The 27627-nt window shown below is 40.4% G+C and overlaps 1 pseudogene; it reads left to right on the forward strand.

The window, feature by feature from the left end:
• Positions 1–27602, forward strand: LOC125261311 (annotated as a pseudogene).
• Positions 27603–27627: the final 25 nt, after the last annotated feature.

The raw sequence follows: 27627 nt of genomic DNA on the forward strand, positions 1-27627 counted from the left end.
AGGTATTAATAAAGGCTGTTGAGACTGTGAGAGCTTCAGTTCAGCATCACTGAACTCTGAATCTCCCTGAGTTTGCTCTGCAGAAGCATTTCATCTCAGGTAAAAGTATTTCTCTTCATTTTATCCCAAATCACTCTTTAAATGACTGACTTTGATGGACTGAGATAATTTTGTAAACATTAATCTTTTATAAATATCTCTGAATGTTACTTCGTTTTTTGTTTTTTTTAATAAAACTTTAAAAAAAACCTTTGCTTTAACAAATGTGCACCATAAACAAAATCTAGCAAAATAATTAAAAGAGACATAATTCAGGTCTACCTATATGTGTATCCATCGCAAAAAGCTAAGTATACTTAAAGTTCATTGTATTAAGTATACTTAAAGTTAAAGTATATTTTAAGTATACTTTATGTAGTAAGCAAAAAATATCAATGTACTAGACTAGTAGTTCACTTTTAAGTGTACTGTTTCTACACTGCTTGGGAATAAATTGGCCCACTTTTTAGTGTATGAAAGTATGCTACACTTAAGTAGACTTTAAGTGTAACAGTAGTAAACTTTGAGTATAAATTTTCATTTGTACTGCAACTGTACTACAAGTGAACTTATATGTATACTGTTTCAGTTAATGAAAGTACACTTTGAAGTATACTCTTAGTAGTTTAATACTGCAAGATACTTGAAAGTTCTCTTTAAGTGGACTTAACATTATGCTTAAGTTATAGTTTACTATTTATGTATTATTTTCATACTTTGCACCCCAAATCTGAATTGTTACTATATAAACTCAAACAGGTAAGTTTATAAGACATTATGTAAATCTATGTGAAAAAAAAAAAAGTTTTTAAAAGGCTCCTCAATCAAAAGAGTAAACACAACTACAAGCCAAGTATACTTAGAATACTTCATTATACTTTTAAGTATATCTCTATTAAAAGACTGACTACAAGTATGTCAATTGTAAATAATTTTCTAAGAAGTACAAAAGTTAGTCTACATTTTATGTACTTCTCAGAAATACCAATCTGATCTCATGGCAATTTGTACATATTTTATGAAGTGGCTAATCTGTATGAATTCGTTCGACCAAAATATTTTTGCGATTTAGTTATTTCAACTTATTTCTTTCAGTAGAGATAACAAGATTGTCCAGACAACAAGAAATTTTAAGTTTTCTTGTCCTCAACTAGACTGAGTTAAGTGAACAAGTATAAAAAGTTGAAACAACTGCTCTACGAGCGAGGTCATACAAATTTGTATGAATTAGCAACCTCGTAAGATAGCGTTGGTATTTCTGAGAAGTACATATAAAGTATGCTTTTATTTTTACTTCAAAACTAAATGTATACAATTGCACACTTAAACTTTTTTTGTAAGGGTATTGTGTGTATGTGTGCAGGTGTAGGAGTTTGTCACTATGAGGTTTCTGATCTCACTGTGTGTGTCGCTGCTGATGCTGATGATTAATTGTGAGTATTTTATAATCTGTCATGTGGATGGATCTACAGGTTGAACCAACGGACAGTATTAAAACATTATCCTTTTGTATTTAACATGTGAAATGATCCATGGACAAACATGTTTCTTATGTTTTGTCGCTTTATTGAATCTTTCCTCTTTCCATCCTTTGCTTTTTATTAAAAATGTGGTAGGAATAATTCACACCTGCCATATTAAAGCCTCTCGGATATTGGTTGATATTCATTAAGGGTGCTGATCAAATTAAAGCTGAAATTGGTGTATGAACTGTTAGTATGGCCTTTTTCACATGATCATTTTAAGAGTATGTAATGCATTGTTTTAAGATCAGTAGCAATATATTTTAAGGAATAGTAGTAGTGTAGGTCGGTCATCAAAGTAAAATTTACTTCTTGAATTTGCATCTAAAGTATAGAAGATTTGCCTTGAATAAAGAAGAAAAAAAATGTTTTGGGTTATTTTATTTCTCGCAGTTGTGTTCTTATTTTTCATATTTACGATTACAATTTCAACTTTATTTCTGTTAATTATTACTTCATTTGGCAAAGTTGTGACTGCTAAAAGAGCAATCTCAGATGTCAGATGAAGGTAATGACTTGAATAGAAATGTCTTGATGTTAAACACATAAGAAAAACAAGGAATGATCAGAACAATAAGATCAGAACGATAAGAAGTCAACGATTGTCACTATGATATTGAACGATCAGAATGATAAAAAGGCAATCTGGTAATGATAAACAGGTGAAATGGGCGGGGTTACATGTGAGAGGATCCCTGATAGACAGCAGAACAGTAACAACATCTTCCCCTGGTGGTCAGAGCAGGACCTGGAAACCAAAAAGTGAAAGACAAAGCAGACATGACAGTTATCAAATTTTAAGCATCAATTACATCAAATTTTAAGCAAATTAAATATTTTTATTTCAAAGAGAAATATTTCAGGGTTTCAAAAGAAAGTTTTCAAAAAGATTCCTTGTATTCAGTTTATGTTATCAATAAGCATTTACAATTTGTAAATGTTTTTAGTCAAAGTTGCTTTAGTACTTTTAAAAACATATCAAGAATAAACAAATCAGCACAACTTTTAATTTCCGCATTATCTAGAAAGATGTCTGTTGTTAAATTAGTAATAATAAGTAATACTATTACTTTGTGTAACTAATAGTGTAACTATTTACTAACAAGATTTCTGTAATAATTTTACAGCTCTTTACAGTTAGTGTTAATTTTGATGCCTCAACCCCTGATTTGAAATCCAACAATCCATCCATTCCTAGATTTATTTTTGTAACATTCACAACTCGCACGTGCATGTGACGTCACTTCCTACTGTGATCTACACTGTAAACCCTAATGCTCAAAATACTTAATTGGTTTGAGTAGGACAAACTTAAATGAAACAAATTAGTCCAGTTAAATTAACTGTTATGAGTATTTAGAAATTTTTGAGTTCACATCACTGACATATTTTAAGTAAACTGAACACTGAACATTTCATTGTGTTGAGTTGTATGAATTAATTTCTTTTAATTTAGACTAACTTAAGTTTAATTGAAACTGAGATGAGATTTCTGTTTCCCAGAATGCTTTACCCATGGCACTCCAAAGGGAGGGTAAATGCTCAAATTAAGTGTTATATAATGTTAATTGTGTAAGATTAATGGTAAGGGAGCTTTAGTAGTGATTAATGTTTTGTTATGCTAATGTTATAGCTAGCCAGTGTTATATTTTGTTCACTTGAGTACTTACAATATCCCAAATGTTTCCAACTATTTGTAAATCGTGAGAAAATTGCAATTTTAACCAAGGCTCCGGGACGTGTGAGGAGTCGCCTGTCAATTCCTTCATACCTGCGTTACCCATGGGTTTCCGGTTTTATTTTGTAGAAATCATGGAAACACCAAAGACGCTTTAATATATTACATGTTTTAATAGACAATGAAACAACTGTTTTGTGATATATTTATGGACAGAAAACTAATTATTGTTATATAGCTCAACACATTTAGTCTTATTGTTTAAATCTATTTTCTTGATTTTTTGCGAGTACCATTGCTTTACCATGCCTCTGTCACAGACACGTCAGGCTCCACCTCCCTGCAATACCCACGCACTCAATCACCGGAGTTCTAATCACCGCCACCTGCACGTCATCATCCCCGCAATCACCAGCACTATATAGCCCACACTCACACACACAGTCTTTGTCCGGTCTCGTTTGATATACAGACTCATGTATACTTACCTCAAGGACTCCAACCTGCTACTTACCTGTTACCAGCGATCCCAGTCTCTCCAGTCTTCCTCCTGTGTTCCTCCCTCCGTGTGTGTGAGTGTTCCTCATCTGCCATTCTCCATCTCATCAACCACGAATTCCATCTACCAGCAACAAAGGACAGTATCAATTCCCTCTCATCACATTGAACTCTCTATCCACCATTTACTCACCTGCTCATTGCTGAATTTCAATAAACAACCTTACTTGCTTTTACTTCTGCCTCCGTGCCGTCTGTACCATAACAGAAGACCGGACCCGCAAAGTACGACAGGATATCAGCATGAGCCAACCAGACCCTTTCCAGGAGCTCGTGAGCGCGCTGCGCCGAGCACTCACTCCACCACAACCACCGTCACCGTCACCAGCACCTGTCGCCGCTTCCTCGTTCACTTCTTCGTTTCACACTCCAACCCTGCACGCCAGTCCCATGGCCAGGCCGGCGCCCTACTCCGGATCGGCGGAGGATTGCAGCGGATTCCTCCTGCAATGTGAGCTGGTCCTGGAGATGCAATCGCAACTTTACCCCACAGACACCTCTAAGATCGCCTTCATAATCTCACAGCTACAAGGAAAAGCTCTCCGTTGGGCAGACGCACTCTGGATTCAGAAAGGCCCCGTGGTAAAATCATATTCTGCCTTCATCTCTCATTTACGCGAAGTCTTTGGAAAACCCCTTTCGGATTCATCAGTCGGTGAGAAACTCTAATTTGAAACAAGGATCTAACACTGTGAGTGATTATGCATTGCAGTTCCGTACTCTGGCCTCCAGCAGCGGATGGAATGAACAAGCCCTCATCACTTCCTTCCGCCAGGGGTTGGAACCGAAGTTGCGATTGCATCTCGCTGCATACGAGGACAACATCGGCCTCGAACGCTTCATCCAACTCGCCATCCGTGTAGGCACTCGTATGCAGTCGTGTCTCGAAGAGCACCAGGGCCAGCCACTTCCTCAACATCTCCTCCGTCGGTCCGAACCCGTCAGCTCCCCAGAACCAGCCAACGAACCCATGCAAATAGAAAATTCTCGGCTCTCCCCCACTGAACGACAGCGACGGCTGACCCTGAATTTGTGCCTCTACTGCGCCTCTCCTGGGCATGTACTCTCCGCATGCCCAACTCGCCCTCCAAGACCTCTGGTGAGTGCCATCCTTCCCTCCTTACTCAAGATGAAACCACTCACCACTGTTGTAAACCTTACTGCTGCAAATGTGTCTGTTCCAGTTGTCGCGCTCCTCGATTCAGGGTCAGCCGGGAACTTCATCTCCGGGACCCTCTGTCGTCAACTCAAGCTCAAAACCTCGCCTTCGCCTAATATCTATCAAGCCCACTCCATCACCGGAAAGCCCCTAGGCCACAAGAAGATCAGCCGCTGTGCTGGACCACTGCAACTCCGCGTTGGCATCCTTCATGTCGAGGACATCCACCTGCTGGTTCTGGAGGAATCCACCGCTGACGTGGTTCTAGGGCGCCCGTGGCTCGAACAACACAGCCCAACCATCTCCTGGTGCACGGGCAAGATCCTGAAGTGGGGCGAACACTGTTTCTGTGCTACCTCCATCGAGAGCCCCATCGAGAAATGATCCATCGACATTCCATCCTGTTACGCCCCCTTCAGCGACGTCTTCTGCCCGCAACGAGCCTCCAAATTACCTCCACACCGGCCATGGGACTGCGCCATAGATCTGCTACCGGGTGAGCCAGTGCCACGGGGAAGGATCTACCCCCTATCTGTGCTGGAGGAGAAGGCCATGGAGGACTACATTGAAGAGGCCCTAAAGCAAGGATACATCCGTCCGTCTACTTCCCTGCTGCTTCCAGCTTCTTCTTCGTGGCCAAAAAGGATGGAGGCTTGCGGCCCTGTATTGATTACCGCTCACTCAACAAGATAACCATCAAATTCCGTTACCCACTTCCCCTCGTCCCAGCGGCCCTGGAACATCTCCGTGGTGCCACTGTGTTCACCAAGCTGGACCTCAGCAGTGCGTACAACCTCATCCGGATACGCGAGGGGGACGAGTGGAAGACCGCCTTTGTCACGCCCACCGGCCATTACGAATATCTGGTCATGCCCTATGGACTAGTCAACGCCCCCTCCGTATTCCAGGATTTCATTCATGAGGTGCTCCGGGAGTTTCTCCATAAATTCGTGTTGGTGTATATCGATGACATCCTCATCTACTCCCGGAGCCTGGCCGAACATCGCCACCACGTTGCGGAGGTCCTCAAGCACTTACGGCAGTTCCAGCTGTTCCTCAAGGCGGAAAAATGCTCCTTCCACCAGTCATCTGTCCACTTCCTCGGATACTACATTGATCACAGTGGCATCCGGATGGACGAGGGGAAGGTGGATGCCATCCGGTCCTGGCCCACTCCTACAACCGTAAAAGAACTCCAACGCTTCCTAGGCTTCTCCAATTTCTACCGTCGTTTTATCAAAGGCTACAGTTCCATCGTCTACCCACTTACCAACCTCCTTCGCCATCAGCCCAAGTCTCTGTCCTGGTCCGAAGATGCCACAAGAGCCTTTGAAACCCTCAAGAATGCCTTCACCACCGCTCCCCTCCTCGTCCACCCTGATCCCAACCGGCCTTTCGTCGTGGAAGTGGACGCATCCACCACAGGAGTGGGAGCGGTTCTCTCACAGCAGCAGGGGCAACCAACTTCTCCCGCAAGCTCAACCCGGCGGAGGTCAACTATGACATCGGTGACCGTGAGCTCCTGGCCGTCAAGCTCGCGTTGGAGGAATGGAGGCATTGGCTGGAGGGAGCCAAACACCCCTTTCAAGTTCTGACCGGCCATAAAAACTTGGAGTATCTCAAAGCTGCAAAAAGATTAAACCCCCGTCAAGCTCGCTGGGCCATGTTCTTTTCAAGATTCGACTTCACTATCTCCTATCGTCCTGGCTCCAAGAATCTCCTCTGCCCGTTCCTGAGCGACCATGGTCACACCTGGGAGTTGACTTCATAACGGATCTCCCACCTTCTGACGGTCACACCTGCATCCTCGTGGTAGTGGATCAATTAGTGTCGATCCTCGTGGTAGTGGATCGAGTAGTGTCCTCTCCAAGGTCTACCTACCGCTCTCACCACTGCAGAACTAATGTTCAACCACATCTTCCGTTACTATGGAATCCCCGAGGACATTGTATCTGACAGGGGCCCCCAGTTCATCTCCCGGGTCTGGAAGGCCTTCTTGTCGCTCCTGGGTGTGACCGTAAGTCTATCGTCCAGATACCACCCTCAGACGAACGGGCAGATGGAACGGAAGATCCAAGAGATCGGCCGCTTCCTGCGTACCTTCTGTCACGGCCACCAGGACTCCTGGAACCAGTACCTGGGTTGGGCCGAGTACGCCCAGAACTCCCTCCGTCAGCCTTCCACCGGATTAACACCTTTTCAATGCGTACTCGGCTACCAACCCCCACTGTTCCCCTGGGACGGGTAACCCTCCAACATTCCTGCTGTCGACTACTGGTTCCAGGAGAGCGAGAGGGTGTGGGACTCAGCCCACCATCAGCTGCAGAGGGCCCTGCGCAGACGCAGGATGACAGCCGACCTTCGTCGCTCCAACGCTCCCAACTACAAACCTGGGCAGAAGGTCTGGCTGTCGACCAGGGACATCAGACTGCGTCTGCCATGCAAGAAGCTGAGTCCCCGCTTCATTGGCCCGTTCACCATCATTCAGCAGATCAACCCCATCACGTATCGTCTTCAGCTCCTTCCACAATACAAGATTCATCCCACTTTCCATGTGTCTCTATTGAAACCTCACCATCCTTCTCATCCTTCCACAGAGCCTGACGTGGCAGCCGCCGAGCCCCCCCTTCCACTTCTTCTGGAGGATGGAGCTGCATACGAGGTTCGTGAGATTCTGGACTCCCGGCGCCGTGGTGGTCTCCTGGAATACCTCATAGACTGGGAGGGCTACGGGCCAGAGGAACGGTCGTGGGTCCCGCGGAACGACATCCTTGATCCCAACCTGCTACAAGCCTTCCACACCAGCCACCCGGACAGACCTGCCCCACGCCCTCGAGGTCGGCCACCACGACGTCGGGGTCCTCGGCCCTCAGGAGCGGGCCGTGGGAGGGGGGGTAGTGTCACAGACACGTCAGGCTCCACCTCTCTGCAATACCCACGCACTCAATCACCGGAGTTCTAATCACCGCCACCTGCACATCATCATCCCCGCAATCACCAGCACTATATAGCCCACACTCACACACACAGTCTTTGTCCGGTCTCGTTTGATATACAGACTCATGTATACTTACCTCAAGGACTCCAACCTGCTACTTACCTGTTACCAGCGATCCCAGTCTCTCCAGTGTCTCCAGTCTTCCTCCTGTGTTCCTCCCTCCGTGTGTGTGAGTGTTCCTCGTCTGCCATTCTCCATCTCATCAACCACGAATTCCATCTACCAGCAACAAAGGACAGTATCAATTCCCTCTCATCACATTGAACTCTCTATCCACCATTTACTCACCAGCTCATTGCTGAATTTCAATAAACAACCTTACTTGCTTTTACTTCTGCCTCCGTGCCGTCTGTACCGTAACAGCCTCAGGGAAAAACACTATTTTGTCAAATAGCTAACATAGCATAATCAGATACAGCTTTATTTTTAGTAACAGTAATACAGAATTTTCTCCATCACACAATACGTTTTAAAATGAATTGCATGCCATTTATCAACATAAGCCATCCAGCATTTAATATGATATTCTCAAATCGATCTATCTTACAGCAGTGTGTCTCAAACAAGTGTTTCACAGCAGCTGCCACTCAAATGTATCTAATATGATAAACAGAGCTGCGTTACCTCATACTCATAACCGGAAAAGCGGAAGCAGCGCCGGCGACTGTGTCATAATAAAAGTTCCGCTGCTCGTAAGGCGTGTGTTGCGCTTCAGCGCTCCAGCAGCCTCATTCAGCTCCCACAACACTTGGCCCTGCTCTGCTTCATACTACAGTAACATTAATAATCACATGAACATGATTTCTTCCTGAGTCCTATCCCAATTCTTTTCATGTGAAGATCACATGTCCCAAGATTCCGCTCTCAAACTTGGCGTCATCAAGCTACTCCTTTGTTTTGTTTTGTTTTGAAGCGGACAGAAAATTCTACATATTGCACCTTTAAGTTAAATGTATAAATTAGAGTACTCAAACAGTGAAGTAAATGAATCATTTGATTTGCAAGAACTAAAAAAAGTTAATCAATTAAATCTTTTATGTTAATTGCTATCAAAATGTATGAGTATCAAATATGAGTACTACAAACTCAAAACTTGATAGTTCTGCTTACTTAAAATTGGGAACATAACTCAAAAATTTTGATGTAGCTGATTACCAAAATTTTTTTGAGTTAGTCCAACTTATTCGTGTTTACAGTGTAATGTGGATTTTGGTCATATGATGAGGCAAAAAATATGTTGTAGCATTTTAGAATAAGCTAAGTCCTACCCCTGCTTAGCATTTCCCATGTAAACATTCTTTATTCTTATAAAAAAAATAAAAAAAAACAATAGACCAAATCACATGAAAATTGCATAAAAATACCATGCTGTTGTAATCGTTTGTATATTAGCTTCTTGTTTCATATGTAGAAATGCTTCTCTGGGTTAGTACATTTTACATATAATCATTTAGCAGACACTTTTATCCAAATAAGGAGAGCAATAGAAGCAATCAAGCCAACAATAGGGCAACAATATTCAAGTGCTGTGACTAGTCCCAGTTAGTATGCACAGTATGTATGAAACTGAACTCAGAAACATAGTGGAACTTCATCATTGGAAGAGTAATATGAGTGACACGCAATGCAAATCTTCCTCAGAGTTATAACAGCTGTTGTACAAATGAAAACACAGGGAGGCAGTGCTGGAAGCAACTATGCTCACCAGATCACATAATTCAGTGGAAAATGAATAGCTATAATAGTTCTGTATAAAGAAATAAAAAATAAAATATGTAAAACCTAGCATAACAAAGACGCACACATGCGAAGTCACAATTTTGAAAAGAAAATACTCAATTACCACAGTTATTTAGCAAATTACTGCTACAAGGAAGTAATAAGTAATAATATTACTTTTAAAAGAGTGACAACAAGTAATAAATTGCATTTTTTGAGAAACCAGCCCAACATTGTATAATACACATTAGGTTTAGAGGTCTATATAGAAGTTTATGTCATACTAACAATATTCATAAATAAACTTTCTGCATACTTTTCAGCACAAAACTAAGCTTAGCTTTACCTTTGGGGAAACAAATTCAGATACAGTTTCTAGAAAATTAATAGGTTTTTATTAGAGATGAGTATAAATGATACATTTGAGGTTCTCAATCCACATCTTCTCTGTCATGCAGACACAAATGTTTACCTGTATTGTACTGTTAGTTTTTTTGCTCTCTGTATTCTGAATAATAATCAGTGATTGAGAATGTATCATCACAGAACTGATTGTTTCTGTTGTTTTATTCAACATCAGGTTCTACAACTTCCGGCTCTGATCCATGCTATAATTATACCACTCTAGATCAATACTGGAGAGACATACAGCCGAATTACTACATTAACACATATGATGACACTCTTGTTGAATGGAGTGGCTGGTATCGGTTGTATCTAAGAGGAAAAAGTGCTCAGATGTCTGAGTGGTGTATGAGTACTACGCATTGTGGTGGTGAAACTGGACTGTCTCTTAATGGTTCTCATCCACGTATTGAAGATGGAGTGGTGACCCGTAAAGTTGTGGGAACTAATGCATGGTGGTGGTTGTGGTCATCGTCTTCTTGTGGCAGCTACAAGTCCACCTCCATTCGAGTCAAAGCCTGTCCAGGAGATTATTACATCTATGAATTTGTCAAACCCAATGCATCAATCCCCAAACCTACGTATTGTGCAGGTGAATTTTAAAAGTCAATATGAAGAGTAAATGCTCTATGTATTAAACATGTTTTAAACAGTTAGAATCAGTGCTGTGCAGTCCATTAAACATTAGCTCATCACACCCACCCATCATTACTGTAGCGCTCCCTCAATACAGGAAATAGAAACACAAAACATAAAACCAAACAAAATCAACTTAAGAGTCTTCAAGAAACACAGAAACAGATGACACATTACAGTATGTGAGCACGGGGTAATATTACCACACAGTCTTCTTGGACCTTTGGATCAGACTGCATGGCACTGGTTAGAATATAACTGCTGATTTCAAAATCATGAAAATAACCTTGCTTATTGGTTTTAGAATACTCTAAATTGTCTTCAATGTTAATGCAGTGTTTTAACTGTACTTCTGCAAACTCCATGACAGTTGCTTTCCAAAACATCAGCAGTGATCCGTGCTACAACTATCAGTCTCTGGATCGCCCCTGGAGAGCCAACAATGAAAGCGTAGACAGCATTTGTGATTATTATTTCTCCTGGAATGGCTGGTACCGGTTTTTCTACTATGGAATGAACATCCAGATGCCAGAGACCTGTGTTGGTTCAGACAGCTGTAACGCATGGATCACGCTGTACCTCAACGGTCCTCACCCTCGGATAGGGGATGGAGTGGTGACCAGGGAGGTCTGTGGAGGGACTTATGGGACTCGCTGCTGTGAATACAGAACAAGACCCATCAGAGTGAAAGCATGTCCAGGAAATTACTACGTCTATGAACTTGTGAAACCAGATGTGTGGTGTGCGGGATACTGCACAAGTACCATGATTTACTCCATTTTTTTTGACAAAGTCTTTAAAACAATTTAAAATAATTTTTCATAATTTGTTATATTTCATATAATTTCCTTTTTCAGATATTAGCACCGTTTCACAGCCAGTTCCCACTATAAGTCCCACCATAATCACTGGATCCAACAATTCGAGTAAGTTGTTAATCATAGTATGTAAATGAATAAATTAGTTATTACAAATAAATAAAACATTGTGTTGTGTCACATGTGGCATCACTAAAACATGTTTAGTATTATTTTTTTTTTTTAGAATCTTGTGATCTTTATGTTTGACATGTTCAGATTTGTACTCATGGGCCACGTTCAGACTGTCAGTCCAAATCCGATTTTTGTGCATATCTGATTGAAATCCGATCAGATTTAGCCAGTCTGAATGGCCAAAAAAAAATCACATGAAATGCGATTTTTACAAATCCATTTTGAAATCCTATTCAAATCACATTTCTGGAAATCCGTTTCAGTCTTACCTCTCTGATCAGATTTCGTGTGGTTTATGTGATGGTTTCACGCCACGTAAAGCGTAAATGTCAGACGTTGTCATAGGAAACATATGGAGCCCCGGACATGACATGCAGAAAAAAATAAAAAAGGCTAAATCATGCTGTTACGTGTGGCTGTTCAAGAGATTAAGTGTATACGGATTTCCACAATATACAGGTATTTAATAAATGAAGCAGAGAATAGCACACAACCAAACACATTGAGATAACATTAAGATTAGACAAGGAGTGCAGGGAGTGAGTGAGTCCATAATAAAGGGAGTGCAGATGATCAGGAACATGAGGTAGGATGAAGGGGAGATGACGAGGAAGTGAGTGCAGGTGTAGAAACAGGAAGATCTTGGGAAATGAAGTCCGGGAGACAAGGGAACTGTGACAGTACCTCCCCCTCCCGGTAGGCGCAGCTTCGCGCAGTAGATGGAACAAACGGGGAGTGGGGGTGGGCGCCCTGGAGACCTCACGCAGGTGCAGGGAGAGGAGCGGACAGGGACGGAGGTCTCCAGGGTGTGTCCATGGATCCAGGCGACCATGGTGGGTCAGAGGCCGTGGCAGCCATGGCAGGACTGGAGCCTCAGCAGGCCATGGCGGGTCTGGAACCTCGGCTGGCCATGGCGGGTCTGGACCTTAGGGCCCTGGATATTCCCCACTCACGGGTATATGGCCTCCCCCAAAAAAAATTATATTGGGGAAGTCCCTGGTGGTAGGACGGAACTTGTGGGCTGGAACTGGTAGGTGGGCTGGAGCGGGCTCGGCGGCGAAGACTGGAGCAGGCTCGTGGAAGGCTGATGTGGACTCGTGGAAGCCTAGAGCGAGCAAGTGGCAGCCTGGAGCGGGGTCGTGGATGGCTGGAGTGGGCTCGTGGAAGGCTGGAGCGGGCACGTGGAAGGCTGGAGTGGGTTCGTGGAAGGCGAAAGGCTGGCGGGCTCGGGTAGGCTGGTGGGGGTCTGGAGACGGGAACCAAGACATACCGGGCTCGGCGGGCTCGGCGAAGGCGGGGCGGGCTCGGCGAAGGCGGGGGCGGGCTCGGCGAAGGCGGGGGCGGGCTCGGCGAAGGCGGGGCGGGCTCGGCGAAGGCGGGGCGGGCTCGGCGAAGGCGGGGCGGGCTCGGCGAAGGCGGGGGCGGGCTCGGCGAAGGCGGGGCGGGCTCGGCGAAGGCGGGGGTGGGTGGAGGAAGTCGATGGCTGGTGAACTGGCCAGGCCACCTGTGCTTCTGAGGGAGCCGGACAAGGAAGATACAATCGCCTATGAACCTCTTCAATTTCAAACTCGGAACCATTGAGGAACAGAACCAGATTAATATATTCGACTAAGGAATAGAGGCATTCAGGTTCAGGTTCACAATAGCGGATCGTATCCTCGTCCAGACCCCTCAGAAAGCAGGAGTTCAAAATTGCATCTGGCCAGCTCACCTTACAAGACAGCTCTGCAAATTTCTTAACATATCTCTCCAGCGGGCGGCCGTCCTGCTTAACAGTCCATATGCGGTCCTCCGCTGAGAGCTTGGGCTGGCGTTTTCTAGAAGGCATGGAGATGAGGAAGATACCCATATTAGTTTTGTAGAAATCCAATGGTTAGGTCTAATCTTCTGTTACGTGTGGCTGTTCAAGAGATGAGGCGTATACGGATTTCCACAATATACAGGTATTTAATAAATGAAGGAGAATAACACACAACCAAACACATTGAGATAACATTAAGATTAGACAAGGAGTGCAGGGAGTGAGTCCATAATAAAGGGAGTGCAGATGATCAGGAACAGGTGCAGGTAATCCGTGATGAAGGAGAGATGACGAGGAAGTGAGTGCAGGTGTGGAAACAGGAGGATTTTGGGAAATGTAGTCCGGGAGACAAGGGAACTGTGACACATGCACACAATTTACTAATTCATCCCCTCGATTTATACATCATGCACATGATTTATAAATCGAGGGAATGAATTAGTAAATCGTGCACACAATTTAATTTTTTTTTTGCATGCCATGTGCAGGGCTCCGTAGAACATGCAGAAAGTCGCTGCAGAAACAAAGGTTATGTTGTTGCAAAGTGCTGGACGAAAAGAAATTGGCAATGTAGCGGAGACATGTTTTGAGACTGGGAGAGACGACAGCACGGAATAAAGCCGCTCATATCAGCCTCCTGTGTTTCTGCTGCTGAAGCCCCGTTCACCACCAGTGACAAGGCGACATGATCCCATTCATTTCAATGGAGCGCTGACGACTTCCGGCGACATGAGCGACAGTGACCGTAGGCGTGTCAAGCGTCGAAAGACACATGACAAGTTCAGAAAATTCAACTTTATGCAAATGAGGAGCGAATTTCCCAAGCAACAACCAATAGGAGAGAAGGCTCTCTGGAGCCACGTCACCGTCTCGAGTGCAGGCAAGAGAGCATTCCACAATTTCACTGCATACATATAATTAATGATGCATGGAAAAGAAACTGCCACAGAAAGCCTGTGCTAGAATTTCAAGCCTAATTCCTAGTCAAATTAGAATGATTTCTTAGTTTTATATATCATTTGTGATTGCATTTTCTATAGATATGAGCAGACATGCAGTCTACCAGTAACATTAGAGCAACAGCACTAGGAATGCCCACAAGCGACTTCACAGAGACAAGCGACATGCAGCGACAAAGTCGCTGGCGGTATGAACGGGGTTTAACGCAGTAGTCCAGTGCCAGCGGCTACACATTTTCATGTTGTGTCATCTGTACTGCAAACCCCTCTGTGTTGCGGTTGCAGTTGTTGTTTTGGCATATACCTACCAACAAAACATCATTGCCATAGAAACCAATGCAGACATTCCGGAAAACGAAAGAGTGGCATGGACATACAAATCGGATCTGAACAGTTATGATACACAATGTGGACATCAATAATTTTACATCAGATTCCAAATGCATGCACAAATAATCGAATTTGGAATGACAGAACATAGCCATGAAGTTTCTCAATGAAAATGCCTTGTTTGTTTTAATCTTATCATATCATCACTCGCAGATTATGACCCGTGCAATAACTACAACACACTCAACAACTATTGGAGAAACATACTTGATTATGGGCACCGATATGGACTCAATTCTGATTATGATGACACTCCGTGTTAGCTGGGATGGCTGGTATCGACTCTACATTAATGGCTTGAGTGCTCAGATGCCTGAATGGTGTGTGTCTTACTTGCCATGTGGAGGTTTTAGTTCTCTGTGGCTTGCCGGCTCTCATCCTCAGTTAGGAGATGGAGTTGTTACTCGTGACATTTACGGCTCTCACTTTGAGGAGTGCAGATACTACAGATCCAACCCAATCCAAGTCAAAGCTTGTCCTGGAAATTATTATGTCTACAAATTTACTAGGCCTCCTCTTTCAATCCCAGCTCCTGTATACTTGTGCAGGTACATTCATTGTTCTTTATACTGAATTTGACATGCTTATCATGAATTACATTGTAGGGTTTCATATTACTATCTTGAATAAATTAATCTGCAATATAAAATGTTCTCTCTCTACTTTTTCATAATAGTACGTTTCACCACCCCAAGCGTCGACCCCTGCTTTAACTACAAAAGTCTGGATGAGCCTTGGAGAGCCACAAACAATCGTTATGATAGTAACAATTTAAGGTGTGATAACTTCCAGAGCTCAGGCTGGTACAGGCTGTTCTACAACGGTCAGAGTGTCCAGATGACAGAATCCTGTGTTAATCAGTACATGTGTGGCACTTACATCCCAATGTGGCTCAACGGCTCTCATCCACAGCTGGGAGATGGAGTGGTCACCCGTCAGAATCTGTGGTTCCACATGGACTGGCTGCTGTAATTACAAATCCTTCCCTATTCAAGTCAAAGCCTGTCCAGGAAATTACTATGTTTATGAGTTTGTCAGTCCAATATTTTGTGGAGCTTATTGTTCAAGTGAGCATTTACTCAAATGTATTTCAGTTATTTACCTTTCGGTTTATTATTAAATTGATAATTGATAAAAACAATTGTTCCTAATATCAGATGTCACAGCCCCTTCGACAACAGCAATACCAGCAACACTAACAACAGCAACAACATCAAGAACACCAACAACAACACCAAGAACAGCATCAACAGCAACATCAACATCAACAAGAACTGCAATAACACCATCAACAACAGCAACATCAACAAGAACTGCAATAACACCATCAACAACAGCAACAACAACAACACCAAGAACAGCATCAACAGCAACATCAACATCAACAAGAACTGCAATGACATCATCAACAACAGCAACAACAACAACACCAAGAACAGCATCAACAGCAACATCAACATCAACATCAACAAGAACTGCAATGACACCATCAACAACAGCAACAACAACAACAACAACACCAAGAACAGCATCAACAGCAACATCAACATCAACAAGAACTGCAATGACACCATCAACAACAGCAACAACAACAACAACAACACCAAGAACAGCATCAACAGCAACATCAACATCAACAAGAACTGCAATAACACCATCAACAACAGCAACATCAACAAGAACTGCAATAACACCATCAACAACAGCAACAACAACAACACCAAGAACAGCATCAACAGCAACATCAACATCAACAAGAACTGCAATGACATCATCAACAACAGCAACAACAACAACACCAAGAACAGCATCAACAGCAACATCAACATCAACATCAACAAGAACTGCAATGACACCATCAACAACAGCAACAACAACAACAACAACAACACCAAGAACAGCATCAACAGCAACATCAACATCAACAAGAACTGCAATAACACCATCAACAACAGCAACAACAACAACACCAAGAACAGCATCAACAGCAACATCAACATCAACATCAACAAGAACTGCAATGACACCATCAACAACAGCAACAACAACAACACCAAGAACAGCATCAACAGCAACATCAACATCAACAAGAACTGCAATAACACCATCAACAACAGCAACAACTTCAAGAACACCATCAACAACAGCAACAACAAGAACTGCAATAACACCATCAACAACAGCAACAACATCAAGAACACCATCAACAGCAACATCAATAAGAACTGCATTAGGAACAGCAACAACACCAAGAACACAAACAACAGAAACAACAACTATTACTCCACAAATCACAGCCACTGGTAAAGTATCATCTTGCATACTTCATGAATTCAGTCTTTTTGAATATGCATTTTAATTACATTCACTCTCAACATTTTTCTGTTCATCCCACGGTTACACATGCGTGTAGTCAATTCAAAGAAAAAGTAATGTCTGTCAGGACCTCTTCTGTCAAAGATGAACATACAGTTTGTATTGGTGGTATTGTTCAGTTCTGGGCAGGAAAAGGAGCCTATCATGGATAAGAACAGGGAGTACAGCGATAATCCCCAAAACAAAACCATATGCCGACATCTGCCAACAACAAACTTACAGCGATAGGTTTCGGATATTCTCAGTTTATGTTAGTGTTAATGCACTAGTGCCTCTTTCTCTCACAGCAAAATTTGCTTAGTAAAAAGAAGATAATTTTCATATCAGTAGAGGCCTCAACCTTACTAATACTATATTTGCTTTGAAACAGTCATTTAAACAGTAATTTAAACCACCATACGACAAGCATTTGAATGTGGTAAAAGCAGACAACTTCAGCTGATATACTTTATCAAAGCACAAGTGATCTTAATGAAATACTGCTGCAATTGGTATAAAGAAGTCATTTAAGAAAAGTCAAGGGTCAAGTACTCAACTAAAGCAAACACTTTTCACTATGATGGTGACTTCTCATTAATTTTTTTCAATAAAAAAACAAGCAAAAAACAACATTAATTAGAGCTAAACCTTTATAAATTCTATGGTGTATAGATAAGATAAAGTGCAGTCAGTCGGATGTACAAAGGCACAGTGCTCAGTGTTCATTCAGTAAAGAAATAATGGTCTGTAATAAGTTTTTGGAATGCTGTCTGTTTTTGGAGTTGTTTAATCATCCTCTGCTCAGATCTTGAGAAATTTAATTGATTTGATTGCAGTTGATGTTTCAGCGGCTGAAATCAGATCAATTATTATTTGCAGGAGAAATGAATTTAAATGGGAATAAAGTTCTCAAACGAAACATGGCTGAAACATTTGAAATAAAAATATAATTATAAATACATAAAATAATTATTTAATTTATTGAATTAATAAAATAAGCCAAAATAGGTCACATGAACATTAACTTTTGTATCAAAGACTATTGAACTAAGTTCAAATAACTAAAATTGTCAAGTTGAAAATACATAATATTTTAAGTAATTTTTAAGTTAACTGAGTCAGTGAAAAATAATAACTCAAAAATTAAGTTCACCTTACTTCCATAAAGTTATTCCAACTAAACTTTATAAACTCAATTACCTAAATTTGTCAAGGTGAAATACATAACATTCTAAGTCATTAAAACTTAAATAAGTCAGTAGAAATTAGTACCTCAAAAAGTTAAGTTGAGTGAACAAAAAACATTTTACTGTTTGTACTGAAAACTTAAAAAGTTTAGTTGGGGTAACTTTGTGAAAGTAAGGTGATTTTTTTAAGTTCAAACAACAATAAATTTGTCAAGTTGAATACTTAATATTCTACGTAAATACAACTTAACTGAGTCAGTGCAAAAAGATAACTAAAGTGTGTTAAGCAAATATTTTTTTTTACAATGTGGAGAAGAGCAGTTTGCCCCTTTATATGCAGTTACCTGAATGAGCTTAAGCAATATGCATGTTCCCAGTAACAACCAGAAAAGCGTAAAGGGATAGTTTACCCAAAAAAATTAATTATCCCATGATTTACTCACCCTCACCCTGCAGTTAAAGTAAAAAGCATATTTCCAATAGTATCCAGAAAGCTTAAAGCAACAAGCATGGCAATAATAACCAGAAAAGGATGAACAACAAGAATGTTGTTAAAACAAGCAATGAGGATAGAAGGAAAATGTGACTTAGCTGCAGTGAAGACACATTCAGAGATGGAAGAAGAGTGACAATTAGCCAGATGTGACAAGGATGCTTTGATCTTCCTCAGGAGCTTGTGGGAGCTTGCTCGAAATTTTGCTCTTAAGGCCCAGCGAAACTCAATGAAAATACTCTGAGGTCAGATTCAATCCAAGAAGTTACTATTAGTAGATGTGGCAAATTGGCTTGTTCAAGGTTCAATAAACTTGCATCCCATGGGAAATCCATATATTGTGTGTGTAATACGGTGGCATCACAGCAGAGTATTCTGCCCTTCATAAATCAAAGCATGTGACAGACAGTGGTCAGAGGAGAACTCCTAACATTTTTAACATAATGAACAAAGTTTTAGCAATGCTACTGCAATCAATTCCTAGTAGAAAGTAAGAATTGCTTCTCAATGTAATTCTAAAGGTCATGTGGGTAAAAAAAAAGTCTGGTACATGATCAAAATGATGAAATGATTCCTACAGTCCGCTATAAAAAAAACTATTTTATTACATTGGGGGACTTCAGGCATTGGGGGATTCTGTAGGGACTATGGCTCTGTTCACACGACTCAGTGTTTTTTCGTGTTGTATTTTATTTATCTGTACTTCTCTTAGGTGTGAAAGATCACTGTTCTGAACTCCGCTGCTCTGTGGATGAACACTGTGGGAAGAGAAATGGTGTTTATGGCTGTTTATGCAACAACAACACTCACAGCCCAAATTCGGACTCTTTTGGTTGGTATTGTTTAACAATAAACAATTATGTTTTTTTAAAATGACATTTTAAATGATTCTGTCAATCTTATGAATGTTCTCTTTCAGATTTCTCAGAAAACTGTGAAAGCAGCTCCGGCTCCATGTCTGTGTCTCGCTGTCAGCTCTTTGAGGCTGGTTTTTCAGCTGACATCTTACACCTCAATGATCCTAGCTGCAGAGGAACGGTCCGGAACGGCAGAGTGGAATTTCATTTTGATAACGATGAACACATCTGTGGTACAAATCTTGTGGTAAGATTCCCTAAGTATAGTCTATTCAAGACTCAAGTACATCATCCAATCATCCAGTCATGGGGGTCAAACTCTGTAACTTCAAAAGAAAGGGCCCTAAAATATGTAGGGGAGAACCGGGGCGAAAGTAACGCGGGACGAAAGTAACAAAGCGATTTTCTCAGAGCCCCGACTACATTTGCATTTCAAGTTATGACAGCATGTTCAGCACGCAACCCTTGACGGAGCTGCCAAACATCATGTGATTTCGTCATCGTTTCCCGCGGTTAGGTCCAGAAAACAGTTTTCGAGTACGGTAAATAAATTGCTGAAGCGGTACTTTTTTTTCTAATTACAAGTTGTGTTTCTCCTTTCATGCATCACAATAATGATCAATCTACAGGTTATTTAGTGCTGTAACACATCCTGAAGTTTGACTTGTCAGTATTTTTCAGTATGAAAGTAATTCGGGTTTAAATGTCAGATGTTCCTGTCGGGACGAAAGTAACACTTGTTACTTTCGTCCCGCTGCAGTGACCACAAGAGTTTCTTTTGTCCCACTGTTAATGTGGTGGCTTTCTCTGCGTTGCAGCATTTATTAAAACATGTTTATGTCGTATTATACTAGCAGAATATGCCAAGGGTGAGGGTCAGAAAGACAGACAGAGGTCTGATTCAGCCAGATGTTTATGAGAGGGCGTTTCTGGACATATCTGTTGCTGATTTCTGTATGTCACCATTTATTCACCCAATCTGTTTACATTTACCATACTCACATTTAGTTTTTAGCCATACCTTAGCTTTTCCACACCCACCTATGAATTTGCAGTGTTTCTATTCAGATGTTTTTATGCATATTTTGAATGTATGCATCAAAACAGCTGGATTGGAAACATGACTACTGCTACATTATGTTGAGAATTTATATTATGCTAATTTAATTTTCATATTGTTCAAACTGTTGAAAAAATGTTTTATAAAATAAATTGACATTGCCCCCCAAAAATATTCTAAACAATTCAAGTTTGTACTGTCAGGTTACTTTTGATATATTTGATGAAACTGAAATTCTCAATTTGAAATAAAAATGTAATTTTAATATTTTTTTTGCAAAGATAAAGGACAAAATATGTTTGCAATTACAGGTCCTTCTCAAAAAATTAGCATATTGTGATAAAGTTCATTATTTTCTATAATGTAATGATAAAAATTAAACTTTCATATATTTTAGATTCATTGCACACCAACTGAAATATTTCAGGTCTTTTATTGTTTTAATACTGATGATTTTGGCATACAGCTCATGAAAACCCAAAATTCCTATCTCAAAAAATTAGCATATCATGAAAAGGTTCTCTAAACGAGCTATTAACCTAATCATCTGAATCAACTAATTAACTCTAAACACCTGCAAAAGATTCCTGAGGCTTTTAAAAACTCCCAGCCTGGTTCATTACTCAAAACCGCAATCATGGGTAAGACTGCCGACCAGAAGGCCATCATTGACACCCTCAAGCGAGAGGGTAAGACACAGAAAGAAATTTCTGAACAAATAGGCTGTTCCCAGAGTGCTGTATCAAGGCACCTCAGTGGGAAGTCTGTGGGAAGGAAAAAGTGTGGCAAAAAATGCTGCACAACGAGAAGAGGTGACCGGACCCTGAGGAAGATTGTGGAGAAGGACCGATTCCAGACCTTGGGGGACCTGCGGAAGCAGTGGACTGAGTCAGACAGGTGGACAGGTGCCGCATTCCCCAGGTCAAGCCAGTTTTGAACCAGAAACAGCGGCAGAAGCGCCTGACCTGGGCTACAGAGAAGCAGCACTGGACTGTTGCTCAGTGGTCCAAAGTACTTTTTTCGGATGAAAGCAAATTTTGCATGTCATTCGGAAATCAAGGTGCCAGAGTCTGGAGGAAGACTGGGGAGAAGGAAATGCCAAAATGCCTGAAGTCCAGTGTCAAGTACCCACAGTCAGTGATGGTCTGGGGTGCCATGTCAGCTGCTGGTGTTGGTCCACTGTGTTTTATCAAGGGCAGGGTCAATGCAGCTAGCTATCAGGAGATTTTGGAGCACTTCATGCTTCCATCTGCTGAAAAGCTTTATGGAGATGAAGATTTTGTTTTTTCAGCACGACCTGGCACCTGCTCACAGTGCCAAAACCACTGGTAAATGGTTTACTGACCATGGTATTACTGTGCTCAATTGGCCTGCCAACTCTCCTGACCTGAACCCCATAGAGAATCTGTGGGATATTGTGAAGAGAAAGTTGAGAGACGCAAGACCCAACACTCTGGATGAGCTTAAGGCCGCTATCGAAGCATCCTGGGCCTCCATAACACCTCAGCAGTGCCACAGGCTGATTGCCTCCATGCCACGCCGCATTGAAGCAGTCATTTCTGCAAAAGGATTCCCGACCAAGTATTGAGTGCATAACTGAACATAATTATTTGAAGGTTTACTTTTTTTGTATTAAAAACACTTTTCTTTTATTGGTCGGATGAAATATGCTAATTTTTTGAGATAGGAATTTTGGGTTTTCATGAGCTGTATGCCAAAATCATCAGTATTAAAACAATAAAAGACCTGAAATATTTCAGTTGGTGTGCAATGAATCTAAAATATATGAAAGTTTAATTTTTATCATTACATTATGGAAAATAATGAACTTTATCACAATATGCTAATTTTTTGAGAAGGACCTGTACTTATGAACAAGGTCATGGTCAGGTATATTTAATAAAAACAAGACTAGCACAAAAAAATCTAGCTTGTATTGTTGTGTTACTTTTGACCCACCTGTGTGTTACTTTCGTCCCACCTGAAGGGGTCGAAAGTAACAATGTGCAACTTATGTTCAAAGTGAAATTATACTGAAGCCGTTCTACATTTGTACAAAATACCACCTGGTATTGATAAACCACACTTGTGAGTTATTGACCACAGCAAAAATATATCGCTGTCTAAAACATTACCTTTTAAAATTACATTTTTGTGAAAAATGTTACTTTCGTCCCTGCTCTCCCCTACCTCTTTAGAGCAGTTTCTAGGAATATTCTCTGAGTGGGGAAAAAAAGAGTGAAAACCCATTATCATATGGGTTAATCAGTCCCTCCAGAAAAACGCGATTATGCGATCGCCTGATTTCATGCATAATCAGCCAAAGTCTACATATTTATGCGGGGGTCGCATTTTTTCAAATACGCCGCACTTTCGCCGCATAAATTGCCGATTTCAGCAAGCAAAATATATGCGAGGCTAGCATGATTTCATAATACCTGCATTTTTGTTGCAAAAAAGTCACATATATCTTAGCAGAAAGTTGAAAAATGTTGCGTTTACTTCTAGTAAAGCGCCATTATTTTCCCCCTATTGCCATGGGAACCTTGTGAAGTGACGTAATTACGCGACGTGAACATCATCTGCAAACCATGAAACCATGATGAAGCACACAAATCATTCTCATTTGCCAATAAAAATAACCGCAAAAGACAGCGCGAAGCAGTTTCCCGCTGTGTTACATGACAGTGGGGGCAAAATATTTTGCACTCTGTGCAACTGCGTGTTGACGCTGGAAAACCACTTTCACTTTGCCACCGCCAAGAATGGTAAAAGCAGCAGCGGAAGCAGGCAGGAAGAAGCACACATTTTTTAAAAATATTTTATTTATTCATTTTTATAGAAGTTGTTGGATATTAATAATAATACGTTTATTTTATATAGCGCCTTTCTACAAACTCATATTCCTTTTGTAAAGCTACAGAACTTGTTTGACTCAATGTTTTGTAAGTTTGAGCCATGTGTTAATTAAGGTCTGAAATAAAACAGAATGAGAACTTAAATATTCTGTGATTTAGTATGCTTGCTTATCATAGGAAGTAATAGGAAATTACTCTTTACATTAAAGTAGTAGCCTAGTGAGAACAGGGTGTTGGGGGAATCACCTTTTATTTTTTATGTTTTTAATCAAACCGCAGTTTTTGCAAGTTCCCGCAATTTCATCGCATAAAATTGCAAAAATATCCCGCATATTCTATCGCATTTTTTAAGAAAACGTGCCGCAAAATCAAGCATTTTAGCCCGCAACAATCACAAAAAAATTCCGCGTTTTTCTGGAGGGACTGGTTAATAACCTTTGTGAAGGTTACAGTAAAAAATTTATCTATTATTTATATTTTTGTTGTTTATTTTCTCTAGTTTTTATCAGTGAAGTGTAAGTGGTTTTCAGCAATATTTGGTACAAGCTTGTGTAAGATGGGCGACTTGTTAGACATCCAAAAAGGGCAAATTATTGAAGCCCAAGAGTATCTGGAACCTTAACACCCAAATGTTGTGTTTTAAGAACAACTGTCTTTATGATTAAGACTCTGTATACAAAGCATGGCAAGAGTTCATCAGCTAAGAAAAATAAAAGACAAAAACTGAAAGTTGATGATAGGGATGCACAATGAGCAATAAGAAGGACTGTGTCCAAACAACACAGACAAACTGCAAATTGACAGCAAATCTCAGTATTTACCCTGAAGATCACAAAAACTTACCACAGAAAACTTCACAAAGCCAGAATCAGTGAAAGAACTGCAACTGCTAAAAAATTTATCTCAGACACTAATGCTAAAATGTAAAAAAAAAAAAAAAAAAAAAAAAAAAAAATGGTGTTATGATCATAAAACACAGACAGGACAGTGTTGGAGCACCAAAATAAACTTTATCATCTGCCCTGGTCAGCTTAATCACCTGACTTAAATATTATTGAACTCTTGTGGTCAATTTTTTTGAGTGAAGTAGCTTCCCTCCTTCAACCTCTCTGAACAAACTGGCAGAAGTTCTGATAGACGTAATACAGCTTCCAAATAAGTTTGGAAGCTGTATTAAAGGGAAATTTTGGTAGCACATTAATAAAGAAATATTGCATATTTCCCAGATGTTCACATCATTTTTTCCCTACAGGCCAACGGCACCCACTTCATCTATGATAACTTTATTCTGGGGACACCAAAATCAGAAGGCCTCATCAGCAGAGAGAAAATTCTGAAGCTTTCTTTCAGTTGCGCTTACCCCCAAACACAAACACTTTCCATGAATGTGGAAATCAACTCACTGGAGAGGTGCGGATTTCACTAATTTAAGATGTACTATCATAAACATGCCAAAAAGAGCTAGTGCAGATGTCAACATTTTCTGTGAATAATAAAATAATTTTCTTTGTTTGTTTGTTTTTTTCTTTTTTGTGAGTGAACTAATCCTAAAGTCATAATTCTGACTTTTTCTCACAATTTTGAGATATAAACTCACAATTATGTGAAACTTTTTTTTTTCTCACATTTGCGAGTTTATATCTCAGGAATTGTGACTTTATATCACGCAATTGTGAGTTTACATCTCACAATTCTGACTTTATAACTTGCAACTGTGAGAAAAGTCATAATTGCAAGTTATAAAGTCAGAATTTTGAGATATAAACTCACAATTGCGTGATATAAAGTCACAATTTTGACCTTTTTTTCTCAAAATTGTGATATAAACACAATTGTGTGAAACTTCTTACAATTCTGACTTTATATCATGCAATTGTGAGTTTATATCTCACAATTGTGAGAGAAAAAAATCAGAATTGTGAGAAAAAAAGTAGCAATTGCAAGTTAAAAAGTCAGAATTGTGAGATGACAACAAAATGAAAAACACAAATGAATATATGAAAAAGCAAATATGGTAAACATTTCTAAACTAAGAATATATGATGCAATCCTAAAAACTACCATAAAACAGGGTCATTCTAACACAGATCTATTCACTATTTTGGCAGCATTGTGCACAAGAGCCTTCCGGCGGGTGAAGGGAGATATCGTGTTCGTATGATTCCTTATCAGGACGATGAGTTCACGCAGCCCTTCACTGGTAGAGTGGATGCAGAGCTCAACCAGGAGATGCATGTGGAAGTTCGTGTTGAGGGGGTCGACAGCCGACAGTTTGCCCTGGTGATGGACACGTGTTGGGCTACACCTGTGAATGATCCCAATTATGATCTACGCTGGGATCTCATTGTTCAAGAGTAAAGAAATGCTTCTTTTCTATTCCAAAATGATCAGTTTTATGTCACTGTAATGGAAAATCTTTCATGAAATTATTTCATTTGATGATTATCACTATTGATATTCTCAGGTGTCCCAATCCAGATGATGATACAGTGGAGCTACAGCAGAACGGCGTCTCAACATCCGGCCGTTTCTCCTTTAGGATGTTTATCTTCACTGCAAACTCCACTAAGCTTTACCTGCACTGTGCTGTTCATCTTTGCCTTCTGTCAAGCAATCGCTGCTCAACAGTGAGTTTACAAAACCTCTAGCAATGTAATTTACCAATTATATTAACTCTAACTATATATCTATCTATTGTGAAATGTGACAGTTATAATGGATGCTTGTAAATCAATCAAATCTGTTGATCAAACCGTACAGTATGTGCATATTGTCAGGGAAATATCACTCTTAATGCCCATAGTGATAAAGTTTAATGTCAGGGATGCTACAGTAGTTATTTTTGCTGCCCTCTTCTGGAGACTTATTGCACTCCTTCATGTTTCATGCTTGTTCAATGATATTCAACAGGGATTTACACAGCTGGACTTTGTCTTTTTCTCCTGTAGAACTGTACCTCTGGACCGCACTGGAGAGAGCGCAGGTCTTTGGACTTCCATGACAGTGCTTCCATATCCATGGGTCCTCTGATGTTGTCTGAAGGAAAAACAGGTGAACATTTCACTTAATTTTAATCATTAATAAGATAATTTTTCTGTCATCAACACATTACATTTCGCTGCATTGCATTATATTCCCTGTTCACAGATAAGTGGGTCCCAGTGCAAGTGAAGGTATCTGAAGCTTCTTGTCTGTGTGCTTCCCTGATGGTGTTTCTTGTTCCTCTGATGAGTGTCTTTATCGTCTTTTAGTATATTTCTACAAGAAAATTGATAAGATTTAAGATGCAAATTATCTAATGCCATTTTAATGAAGGTGGCATTGATGTCACACTGGTTGTGGGTTTCTAAATGTTTCTTTATTTCATAGAAATTATGTTATATGGCATATGTGAATTAGTATTTAATCGGTTATATTAATTATTATATACCACTATATTAATCTTTGTGTTACTTTATTAGAAGATGTGCTACAATAACAAAGGCAATCAGATTCATGTTTACTCACATCATGTAAAAACATTAAAAGAGTCATTCCTGTTCTGTGGTTCTGAAAAATGAATACACTTGTGTGGCATGTGCAGGATGATGATAGCAACTTTTTTTTTTTTTTTTCTGGGAGCTTCCTCTGTTTCTCTGTCTGAATATAACTGTATTTGGACTGTCACTGGAAAGAGTGCTAAAGCTGCTCAGGTTGTATTTCTGGTGGAAATTTTGTAGAATTTTTCATTCTTTCTAAATGTGTTGTAAACATATTATCCTGTGACAACAAATAAACAGATGCGACTGAATAAGTACAAGTGTCCTCTTTCTTTTGTAAAATAATGGTAAATACCACTTTATTTCTTTGTGACTAATGTTTAATCTTGACACAAATTAATTCATTATGGTCAATGTATCACTTATTATTGTAAAACTATAATAAAACATTGATGATTGGGTTTTAAATCTTAAACTAAAC

Source organism: Megalobrama amblycephala, unplaced genomic scaffold (assembly GCF_018812025.1).
Source record: "Megalobrama amblycephala isolate DHTTF-2021 unplaced genomic scaffold, ASM1881202v1 scaffold386, whole genome shotgun sequence".
Classification (NCBI taxonomy): domain Eukaryota; kingdom Metazoa; phylum Chordata; class Actinopteri; order Cypriniformes; family Xenocyprididae; genus Megalobrama; species Megalobrama amblycephala.